Here is a 13,121-nt window from a genome sequence, read left to right on the forward strand (position 1 = left end):
AGTTTTTTCCATCCCACCATTCCATGAACTTCTGACTGCATTTTGAGGCATTTTTCAATGACCCCTGTTTACTGTGTGCCCACTGTCTCATTTGAAAGGATGGATCCTGCACTGCTGTCTATTGTTGTGGTCACTTATGAAAACATGGCAGCTGGTCATGCAGTATAGCATGAGCACCAAAGCAGAACAGGAATCAGAGATGCCTGACCTGCTCTGTGCCATGGAAAGAAAGAACACTGGATTACTTTTGGCATTCCCAGAGCAGTTGCACACAATGGACCATCACTTTTGGGCTTGGGAAACAAGCATTGAGTGGTCAGATTGCATTGTTATGTAGGTCTGGGATGACAAGCAGTAGCTGCAGAACTTTTGGATATGGAAAGGTGCCTTCCTGGAACTGTGTGAGGAACTCATCCTAGCACTGCAGCACAAGGACACCAAAATGAGAGCTGTCCTCTTGGTGGAGAAGTGCATGGAGATCACTGTATGGAGATCACAGACTGCTACCAGTCGGTCACAAATCAGTTTAGAGCTGGGAAATCCACCGCTGTAGCTGCATTAATGCAAGCGTGCAGAGCCATTGATCACAGACTGCTACGAAGGACTGTGATGCTTGGCAATGTGATTCCCTAACTGGCAGGGTGATAGATGACATGCCTATCCCAATTTTGGGCCTGAACCATCTTGTGACAGAGTACATCAATAGAAAGGGGTACTTCTCTTTGGTATTGCATGTGCTTGTGGATCACCAGGGCCGTTTCACGGACATCAACACACACATTTTCAGGAACATTGGCCTGTACATAAAGCTGCAAGCAGGAACTTTCTTTTCAGACCAGAAGATTCCAACGGTAGATGTTGAAATTCCCATAGTGATCCTGGGAGACCAGTGTACCCCTTGCTCCCATGGCTCATGAAGCCTTACAAGGGAAGCCTGGATACCAACAAAGTAGGCTAAGCAGGTGCAGAACAATAGTAGAATGTGCCTTTGGCAGATTAAAAGTGTGCCGGTGCTGCCTTTATGGCAGGTTAGACCTAAATGAGGAAAATATCATAGTCATAGCAGCCTACTGTGCACTCCATAATATTTGTGAGGTCAAGGGTGAGAAGTTTCCCCTCAAAGTGAAGCACAAAGGCAGATAGCCTGGTGGCTGATTTTGAGCAGGCAGGTGCCAGGGGCACAATGTGGGGGCCATTCAAATCAGGGAGGCTTTGAGGCACCATTTTGGCAATGAGGCCCGGGAACGTGTCTTTCTATACAGCACTGTGCCATGCTTTGTTAACTTGCTGCCTTTCATGAAAATTTTGATGATTCCTGACCATGCTTTGTAGTCAGTAAATGATCAGATTGCCACTGTGTATTAATTCCAGCTGCAAACACTGTGTGTAGGAGACAAAGATTGGCATTTAATAAAAACATTACTCTGAAAGATAACCAATTAACAACACACACAAAAGTTTTGGTGGTAAGGGAGATAACCATGAAGGATAACATAGGCTCTTAAAATCGTGTGCGAGTCCAGCTAGCATAGTGGAAGCTGTCTTAAGGGGTGGAGCGAATGGGGTACTGAGATGGACAGGATCAGCCTGGGGAAAGGGGAAAATGAGCAAAAGCACGAATGAATTCAGTGTGCAGCATGATTAGGGACTTCAACATCTCCATTTGCTCCTCCATCACTTTTATCTCCTGACCCATTAAAATTTGCTCCTGACTTTCTGTCCCGCCTACCTATTTTAAAGTCTCTATGCCCTGCCGAAAAACAAGAATGCCTTTGTGGATTGGAGCACCTCAATACATGTCCTCCTTGGTCACTTCCTTATCTGGCAGAGGCACTCCACTGGTGTGTAGGGGGTTCCCCTGAAGGCCATATCTGCAGAAGCACATTAAACAATAAACAGAAGCATGATTGTTAGTGCATGCACAACATTGAATCAGTAAAGTAAAATGCACTTTTGATATACAAATCAGTTTCTTGCTGTCCCATGGCAAGCACACAGCTTGGCGAATGCCCTAAACATGGTGAGTTCAGCCCAGGGAGGTGCTCAAGATGGAGCAAAGGATCTCAGTGATATTTTATCTCTGCAGGCAACTAGGAACAATATCGTGAATTCTGCCACCATTGTCCTCAGGTGGGGGTCATTGAAGCAGATATCTCACTCCTGAAGGTGAGCAAGGATGCAACAAGGGTACATCTCTTGCATGCATGCGACTTCAGACCCAAGCCCTATGCTGCTCACCTGTGTGCTGCTTTGGTCCCTGCACAACTGATTGCTAATTGGTGCAGGAAAGTTTCCTACAAGGGGGGGGAAGGAACAAAGCAGTTCTGCCAAGGAACCTCCAGCAGATGATTAGCTAGTACCTCCAGGATAGTTCCCCAGAGATCTCTGAAGGATTCCTGTGAAACCTCAGTGTGCACTAACACTGCTTAGCTGTACAGGGGAATGAAGCACATGCAAACAGCTAATCTTGTACATTTCTATCCCTTCACACACTTCTAGATTATATGAGGCAGAGCTGTCCTTTGCTTTGTATAACTGAGTAGCATCAACTCAAAAAGATCACTTACCAGATCTCTCCTCCCCTGTATCATGTGCACTGGAGATGGATGCCTGGGATTGGCTAGACCCTTCTGGAATGTAAAAGAAGTCGTGACTCACTGCATCATTGGACGACCCTGCCGTGTCTTCCACAAAATCCTTCAACTCTTTTGATCCATGGGGCTCTTGGAGGTGGAGGATGGTGTCTAGCTCCTTATAGAAGTGGCAGGTCTTTGGCACAGCACCAGAGTGGTGGTTTGACTCCCTTGCCTTCTAGTACTCCTGCCTCAGCTCTTTTATCTTTGGAGGGCACTGATGTGTGTCCCATTCATAGCTCTTATTCAACATGCCACAAGAAATATGCCTATAGGTATCAAAGTTCTTACAGCTGGAGCAGAGCTGGGACTGCACAGCCTCCTCTCCCCACAGGACCAGCAGATCCAACAACTCAGGTGTGCTCGAAGCAGGAGAGCATTTGCTGCATGGAGCCACCATGGTCAGCTTGGAAGAGGTGATGTGAGCTCTCCACACTGAGCAAACAGGAAGTGGAATTTCAAAATTTCCTGGGCCTTTAAAAGGGAAGTGGCAGAAGCTGGTGTACCCGGGTGCAGCAGAGTTCAAACTGCTGACAAGACGGGTCAGGATGGGCATTGTGGGACACCTCCTGGAGGCCATTTACAGCGACATAACCAAGCCTGGTGTCTATACGGACACTTTGTCGATATAAGTTTGCTGCAAAAAGCTCTACACCTCATCAAGGTGGTTTTATTTTGTTGGCAAAGCAGAAGAGTTGTCAGATGAAGGAACACTGTAGCGTATACCTCCACTGTTTTGGAGCTGAAAACTGACTTTTGTCAATAAAACACTGTAGTACAGATAAGGCCTAAGACTGTTTCAGGCTAAGTGTCCAAAAAGCCTTTTGCATTAGTTTAAGCAAAGCTGATTTTATTTACACCTCTAGTAAAACTGGTGCAACTTGTTCACATAAGCCAAGCCTAGGATATAGTGGGCTTGAGTCTCCACTGCATTGTGTAGTCATTTACAATGGGGTAAATTGATGTAAAGTGCTACCATTCTGATTTGTATGCACTTTGCAAAGGCATAAATTACTACACAAAGTAGAATCAGGTACAATAAGTTTAGATAATGCAAGAGAAAACAGCCATTTGATTTATCAAATCAGATAAATTATCACCTCTTGCAGCTGTGCTGTTAGATTAGAAACAGCACATTTGCTCAGATAGCGTCCCTAATCATTTTCCCTTCCGTTCTCATCAAAAGTTTCCTTTGAGTGTTAGATTAAAGGCCTTTAGAGCAATTTATTACAAAGAGAAAGCCCCAAAAGTGTTGTCTGAGGAACCTGTGGCACAACCAATGCTATCTCTACCAATGAGATACCATTATGTATCTTCATCAGGTTGCTGATTACTTTAAAAATCTGCAAGGCAAAGAGATCATCAGCACTCTATAATACACAGATGAACTCAATCATGCTGTCTTTGTTAAACTGCTTGTATTACTAAGACTACTGGCATTGCTGCTACAGTTAAGGGTGTCTGTTTTCTTATGATAAACCCTATAGTAAAGGTTTATTTCTTGGCTATTTCTATTTAGCCTGAGTTTCAGCTGGGTGCAATCTATTGTTTCTGTTATTGTTGTAGTGGATGGTGTTGCACAAGAATTTTACTTTTAGGTCATTTAGAGAGTGCCAAAAGAAAGTGACTTTTCTGGGGGCAGGGTAGTTTATTAACAACATCTGTTTGTACAAGCTGATTTGATAACATGAGAACTTTTCATTGTGAAGAGTTTACCCCTGCTAACTGGATATTATTTAATTTTGAGAAGCAGCTCTTGAATGTATATTAACTAATTAGCATAGCACAATACCTGACTGCACTGATCCAGTTCAACTTTATTACAGTGGAGATATTTATGTGGAGCTTTCCTTAGAACCTGCTCACAGACAGCTGCTATTGGAGAATGCACAGCATGAGAAGCTCCGTGGCCTTCTACCATGAGCTGGTGACAACTCTGAACTGCACTGGGTGCTTGTGATCCTGCCATGTGTTCCAGAATTTTAGATTGGACCAGTTATATCTAAGGCTTTAAGTTTTACTTAAGGGACAGTCCGCTGTACTGATAAAATCTTGGTGATCATACCTGACCATGTCACCTCTTGAGATAAGAGAGCCTTGGATTGGAATGCACACCAGAACCATTACAGAATTTTTCAGTTTCCTTCTTAGTTTTGCTGGGTATTTTTGTTTTGGGGATTTTTTTTTTTTTTTAGTATTAAGCTGGGTATCCAAAAACAGAGGCAAACAAAACTAGTGACAATTTCAGGCCAGTAGAAAGTCTGGGAATTTAAGGTTTATCTCCTGAGTCCTAGTGCAGAGCCATCACCACATGAAAGTCCTTCCAAATCCTGAACTTTCCCCCCCAATTCAGCTCAACAGGAGACTGTAATAAACAATTTCTCACAATATATAGAGCACTGCTGAGTGAGGCCCTGTCATGGTGTGGGACTCACCCCTGGGGCACCTCCTGCTGGTCTCTCAGGGAATTAGCTCTTCCAGCCTCCAGAGCACCTTCTGCAGGCTGGTGTCTCGCTGCTGCTGGGCCCCCATGTCCCTCCTGGACCCCGGTGCCTCTTTTACCCAGGGTGCTGCCCCCTGGCAGTACGCCCACAGTCTCTGGGTTTCCCCTCCCCAGAGGGGCTCCACCCACTATCCCCACCTCAGTCTTTGGCTACTGCCAGTCACCATTGAACCCCACACACACACTGGGGCAGACTGCAGTGTATAAGCCAATCATCAGGTCCAAACCTCCCCCCTTGCCTGTGCTGAGTCTGCCTACCTGTGGGCTGCCACCTGTAACCTCAGTACCCTTTTTGGCCTTCCACTAGGCCTGCAGCCTGGGGGGTTTCCAGGCTGGAGCTCCCCAACTCCTCTGGCCTTCCCCCGGCCCTACTCCACCTCAGGTACTCTGGGATGCTCCCCAGGAACCAGGCTCATCCCCCTCCACAGATGGAGGAGACTATCTACTCTTGGCCCACTGCCCTCTTATAAGGGCCAGCTGAGCCCAGATTGGGCTGTGGCCACAGCTCAGCCTACTTCCCCCAATCAGCCTGGGAACTGCTTGCTCCCAGCCACAGCTTTCTCCTGGGCTATTTTAAGCCCTTTAAGGCCAGAGCAGGTGACCACCCCACTACAGGCCCACTTATAGGTTTCTAAGATGGCTGGAAAGGAGTACATTGGTTTCCCCCACATCTAGCACAAATTCAGAACAGTAGGGAATTATTCTTCTAAAGGAAGGTCACTATCTCTCCTATATAGTGGGTAGAAGAAAGGGAACCAACGCTGCTAGTGCAGTCTGTACCTGGTTTCTTCTGTATGCCCCCCACTTAGGGGGGCCATATTAAGGGGGCTGATATAATTAGAATACTCTTCTCCACTCACCCGTAATTAACTGCTCTCGTTGGGCTGTTTCTTTCACACTGGCACAGGTATGAATAAATTATGATTTACCAAAAGGGATTTTATTATCCATTGCATTCAACAATATACCCTATACAGAACAACATATTGATTTTGGTCAGCTTGCATGCTAAAATTCACATTACAAGGAGTTCTTTGGAGCTGTCATAAAGTCTGCTTTTTTCTGTCATTCCACATGGAAACACTATGCCCAAAAAGTCTGTAGAAACATCAAAACTAGACAAGGGGTAAACCACAGGGGGCTAAATTCTAATGTTTATATCTGCAAGAGTGGGCATAAAATGGCAGATATAAAGTTGAAGGCTGCTAGGTTGAGACTCCTTTAAGAGTCAGGGGATATATTTATTTAATCCTTGCTATCCTGTAAAACTTCATTCCCTCAACAACGTCATTGTCTGAACTTTTGCTTTCTATAATTCCTCTCCAAATACTTAAAGACCTACATTTCTGGTTTGGTTGTTTTTATAAAAAACCCAAGTCACATTAGGGAAGAAAGTTGATCTCAGTGGTGATACCAATAACTTCAGGTGAGGTTTTTTGTTTTTTTTAAGCATTCAATATATCAGTTGATTTCTACTAATTTGTAGATTCCTGCTACATCACTGAATATTTTAACTTAACTGTATACCATTGCATCACTATCAATATACATTTTTAGGCCCTGGCTTCAAAGAAGCATGAAATCAAACACTTACAAAATGCAAGCAATGGAATCCTCTGTTTGTTAGTGTCTTTCATGTCTAACCTTGGTGGATAATATATTCACATGAGTGTCCGCATAATCATCTGCTTGCCCTCTTAACACACTAAGGATTCAAAGGAAAAAAAAAACCCTAAAAAACCCCAACCTGCATATATCTTCACTCTCTTGTCTCTCAAATGATACAGCTAAGGTGATTCCCCTGCTAATAACTGCTGTCTAGATAATGTTACGTGCACAGTGTTTTGAAAGGGAAGCACCATGAGCAGATGTGAGAGATGCTAAATAGTAAAATGAAAGGTTATGTTGAGGTTAGGTTAAACTGCAGTTAGAATGCTCTAGGGAACAGCATTTGGGTCAAATTTCTGGTTTCCCTTAGCAAGTGTGTAAGGTTTGTTGGAAGGATTTATAAACGTTGACCTACCCCCGCCACCCCCCTCAGTGTACTGTATACCTTAAAATGTCCCTGTCTTAATGGATCTTTTCATCTTTAGAAGCACTGTGATCATTTTCCAATCACTGAAGAAAAAGACCTTTATAGGGACACCACAGAAGCATGTGCAAGTCTGTACCTACACACACCAAAGGTCAAAAGACAGTCATGAACGTGGTACCTATGCACACATGCATATGGAATCCATTATCTGCTCCATTGTTGTGAGCCTGTCTGATGCGGAGACAAAAAAAAAAATCTTGATTTCTGAACCACTGGAGTACAGGATTCTTCTAAAATTCAGTGTGCTGCTAGCTCAAAAGAACAGAACCTCTGCACTCATAAATGGCACACACTAGAGATCAGCTTTTTTCAGGGAGCTCAAAGTGCTTCACAAATATTAGCTGATTGTAAGCCATGATGATTTTTGATGCCCTTCCCCACTTCCAAAGTAAAACATTAGAAACAGATGTTCCCCAATCATACAGAACCAACCTCCCCTCTGGGTAGTCTCACCTTAATCCAAGAATCTTCTTAGACTGCTAAACCACAGTGATATTGTCAGAGAGCACCTATTATAACTCTCAGGAGAGTTGCGCGAATCGGTTAGTGCTTATGCTCCTGAAAATAAGGGCGAAGTAACAACTTAATCTTGTTAAACTTCTTAAGCTTGTTAATCTCAGAGTGTTCCAAGTAGGAGTGTCTTTTCTTCTGCTTTCCCGTTTACAGCTTTACAGCGCCCTGCTGACATGCGAGCGGAATATTTGTATTTTCCTCTGCACTTGAGAATTGGAAAATAATTTGTTGTGAATTATCCATAAAAGGGCACTATGGCCAACTGACAGAAAGCATATGAAAAGACCCTTCTATGACAGGTTGGGTCACAGAAACCCCCTTGGGACTGCTACCTGATGTGCTGGGACTATCTCTGAGCCGGTTTCCCTGGCAGCTTGGGACTTCAGTACCTTGCCTTGTTGAGCTAGACACACTAGCCTGCTACAAAAACAGGTCCAGGTCTGAAACATGTCCCCCAAAGCTGTAGGTTTACTTGAAAACAGCTTAAGAAGTGCTCCTGTCTCTAACACCCAGATAACCAGTTCCCAATGGGATCCAAACCCCAAATAAATCCATTTTACTCTGTATAAAGCTTATACAGGGTAAACCCATAAATTGTTTGCCCTCTGTAACACTGATAGAGAGATATGCACAGCTGTTTGCTTCCCCATGAATTAATTACTTGCTCTGGGTTAATTAAAAAGTAAAAAGTGATTTTATTAAATATAGTAGGATTTAAGTGGATCCAAGTAATAACAGACAGAATGAAGTAGGTTACCAGCAAAATAAAATAAAACACACAAGTCTAAGCCTAATACACTAAGAAACTAAATTCAGGTAAATCTCACCCTCAGATGTTCTAATATGCTTTTTTTACAGACTAGACTTACTCCTAGTCTGAGTCCAGCAATCACACACATCCCTGTAGTTACTATCCCATGTTCCAGTTTCTTTCAGGCATCTCTTTAGGGTGGAGAGGCTATCTTCTGAGCCAGCTGAAAACCAAATGAACAGCCTTTCAGGGCCTTTTATATCCTCCTTCTCTCATGCAACATCACAGCCACCAGATGGGGTTTCTAGCCACCTGGGCAAGTCACATGTCTATGAATGATTCAGCTTTTTGCAGGCCAACGCCATTGTTTACATATTAGTTTGAACATGCCCAGGGAAGCTCAGATGTGGACTGGTGTCTTCCAAAGTTCATTGTCAGTTAAGTGTTTCTTGATTGGGCACTTACTGATAATAGTCCTTTCTCAAGAAGCTGACCAAATACTTCACTGAGGCTACTTAGAATCAAACAAATAGCCAATATTAATAACTTCAAATACAAAAATGATACATGCATACAAATAGGATGAATATATTCAGTAGATCATAGCCTTTGCAGAGATATTTTACATGGCATATCTAGCATAAAACATACTCCAGTTATGGCATATTTACACTCATAAGCATATTTCTATAAAGCATTAAGGGGTGCAACATCACAGCTTCATTCTGGCTTTGCACTTATAAAATCAAGCAACCCCGTTAATGCTTTTTAGAAGGAGAGATCTGGGCTGGAGAAGGCTTGGGATTTCAATCGTTTGTGTTAAACACAGACATTTTCCCTTTCCTACTGTAGGTGATTGCTAATTAACTCTTGTTGTATTGCCTGTCTCAGGCTCATTACTTATATTGTGTTAGTGATAGGTTCCCTGAGATGTCTCAGAATACTTCTGGGATAGCGAACAGCTGGAGTGCAATCAGAATTCACCCTACAGGATATATTCTCACTTACACTAGCGTACATGATCCAGTCAGCTGTGAGGAGGAGAAAAAAATGTGGAAATCTTACAGAAAAGCTCTGTGTAGGGAGGGAGGTGAACCTATCAGAAGACAATTCACCCCCTTCTCTCCTGCTCCATAAAATAGTCTGCACAGATAGAAAGGGAGCATAGGTCTTTGGGGAGGGTGGCAAAATCCCCTCTTTCCCCTCTCTTGTTTGAATTCTATAATTAAAAAACAGACCTAAACATGATTATATATAAAAAGAAAAGGAGTACTTGTGGCACCATAGAGACTAACCAATTTATTTGAGCATAAGCTTTTGTGAGCTACAGCTCACTTCATCAGATGCATACTGTGGAAACTGCAGAAGACATTATATACACAGAGACCATGAAACAATACCTCCTCCCACCCCACTCTCCTGCTGGTAATAGGTTATCTAAAGTGATCACTCTCCTTACAATGTGTATGATAATCAAGGTGGGCCATTTCCAGCACAAATCCAGGTTTTCCAAAAACCACACACACAAACTCACTCTCCTGCTGGTAAACTATTACCAGCAGGAAAGTGAGTTTGTGTGTGTGGTTTTTGGAAAAAAAAAAGGGGGAGGTGAGAAATCTTGACATCTCAGAACAAGATCAATAAGACCCTTTAGTTAATTGTGTGATAATCTCATTTTATTCTTGTTAACTTCTATTTCAGTCTTTAAATCATTGCATCATTTGCTTCTTGTTCAAGTGAAACAGTAAAACTATTTTTAATCCTGTGAAATGCAAGATCTCAGCTGCTGTTCAAAAACAAATGCAAGAGTTCAGCTTCTATGAGTTTCTGTTCAATTATGAATACCAGTGGTTAACAGTTAGCTGAGCAATGTTCACCAAAGATGGTGTGATATAAGTGCTAAATTGTTAATATTTTATTATTACCTCAAAAGTAAACTTAACAACATTGTGTACATTTTAGTTCTATAAATATCAAAAGTTTTAGATACTGGAAAGGAGGTCAAAGGGCCTTAAAAATCTAAGAAAGATCTGATTTCAATACTTAGCTCTGCCGCAGACTTCCTGTGTCACCTTGGGCAAGTCATTTAGGCCCAGATCCTCAAAGATATGTCAATGATTTCAAGGGGAGTTAAATACATAAATACCATTGGGTCTTAGTCTTCATATGCAATGAATGTTTAAAAAAGTGAAAAGAGACCCTCTAATGAAAGTTGCCAAAAGTTTACTATTACAGCCAGTGGCCGTTCACCTTGAAAATCAATTAAAATATCATCTGTTTTAAACTCTGCACTTTACCAGATCTGAATAATTGGGTGAAGTTGTGGAGTCAAAATGCTTTGGATCTCTTAAATGCTTGGGCTTTATGCTGAGCAATATAATTTGCCTCTCACATTTACCTGGATGATTCTGGGAGAGTTTCTTTACCACTGTAACATCATTTATAGCTGCTTGATTGCCTTCCATTTCTTCAAACTCTGAGACTTGTGATCAGACTAGAAAAGTATCTCCAATTTTTTGGACAAGGGCTCTCTCTTCTTGGTCACCTGGTTTTGAAAAGAGTACTGTGATTTACAGAAGAAGGTGAAAAAGTGAAAATGTTTTCCTTGTCCTGCTTTTGCAATCATTGAAAAGCAATTCTGGAGCATGACAGGTGATTAAAAATGCTTTACTATGAACTACTCAATCTGTCAGGGCCATTGATCTAGCTTTCACTGAAGTGATATTCTATTTTCCTGCTCTTGCATAAGGGTTTCTTTCTGCAATAGGATAAATTGCACTGAGCATTCATTCCCTGGTTTGCAGAAATCTTATGACACGTTGGAGTTGCATAATGATGCATTAAATATGTACCTTTTACAGTCTGACTAATGCAGAAGTGTCCTGATGGGACTGAATCTCTTTCAAACCATGTGAACATTTACATGCTAAACACTACCCTACAGCTGAATAGTACGTTGTGGTGTCCTATTGAATATAACGTTTGTTATCTGAATAACACATGTACACACAGACACACTTGGCAACAGTGAATAATTGGGGAGCTCTGTGCTGATTTCTTTCTTGCACTTCTAGACTGGCCCTGGGAGTCTTTATAACTCATTACATTTGTTTTCTTCATTTTGTATGCCTCATTCAATTTTTGTGGGCTATAGCCCACTTCATCAGATGCACAGAATGGAACACATAGTAAGATATACATACAGATAAGTTGGAAGTTACCATACAAACTGTGAGAGGCTAATTAGTTAAGATGAGATATTATCGGCAGGAGAAAAAAACCTTTGTAGTGATAATCAAAATGTCCCATTTAGACAGTTGACAAGAAGGTGTGAGGATACTTAACTTACGGAAATAGATTCAATATGTGTAATGACCCAGCCACTCCCAGTCTCTATTCAAACCCAAGTTAATGGTATCTAGTTTGCATATAAATTCAAGCTCAGCAGTTTCTCCTTGGAGTCTGTTTTTGAAGCTTTTTTGTTGCAAAATTACAGGTTTCAGAGTAGCAGCCTTGTTAGTCTGTTTCACAAAAAGAAAAGGAGTACTTGTGGCACCTTAGAGACTAACCGATTTATTTGAGCATAAGCTTTCATGAGCTACAGCTCACTTCATCGGATGCATTCAGTGGAAAATACAGTGAGGAGATTTATATACACACAGAACATGAAAAAATAGGTGTTATCATACATACTGTAAGGAGAGTGATCACTTAAGATGAGCTATTACCGGGGGGGGGCACCTTTTGTAGCGATAATCAAAGAAGGCCATTTCCAGCAGTTAACAAGAACGTCTGAGGAACGGGTGGGGGGAGAGTAATAAACATGGGGAAATAGTTTTACTTTGTGTAATGACCCATCCACTCCCAGTCTCTATTCAAGCCTGTTTTCATGTTCTGTGTGTATATAAATCTCCTCTCTGTATTTTCCACTGAATGCACCCGATAAAGTGAGCTGTAGCTCACGAAAGCTTATGCTCAAATAAATTGGTTAGTCTCTAAGGTGCCATTAACTTGGGTTTGAATAGAGACTGGGAGTGCCTGGGTCATTACACATATTGAATCTATTTCCGTAAGTTAAGTATCCTCACACCTTCTTGTCAACTGTCTAAATGGGCCATTTTGATTATCACTACAAAGGTTTTTTTCTCCTGCTGATAATATCTCATCTTTACTAATTAGCCTCTCACAGTTTGTATGGTAACTTCCAACTTATCTGTATGTATATCTATATCTTACTATGTGTTCCATTCTGTGCATCTGATGAAGTGGGCTGTAGCCCCACAAAAGCTTATGCTCTAATAAATTTGTTAGTCTCTAAATTGACACAAGTACTCCTGTTCTTTTCGCGGATACAGACTAACATGGCTGCTACTCTGAAACCTGTCATTCAATTTTTTGTACCTTATTTGGGTTTGGGATATGCACTTTATAGCATCTTCCAGGAACTCTGAATGTTGGTCTAGTATCTAGAAGATAAGACTCTTCTCTCTGCTTATAGAAACATGCAAACTTCTTTCTGTCCTATGGAGATGTCCCCAGTTTTCCAAGCAGAAAAAAAATGTATGAACACTTTGCTCTGCAACTATTATACAATTGAAAAAAAGTCTGTGCTGCATTCTCTGCTCA

Source organism: Lepidochelys kempii, chromosome 3 (assembly GCF_965140265.1).
Source record: "Lepidochelys kempii isolate rLepKem1 chromosome 3, rLepKem1.hap2, whole genome shotgun sequence".
NCBI classification, from domain to species: domain Eukaryota; kingdom Metazoa; phylum Chordata; order Testudines; family Cheloniidae; genus Lepidochelys; species Lepidochelys kempii.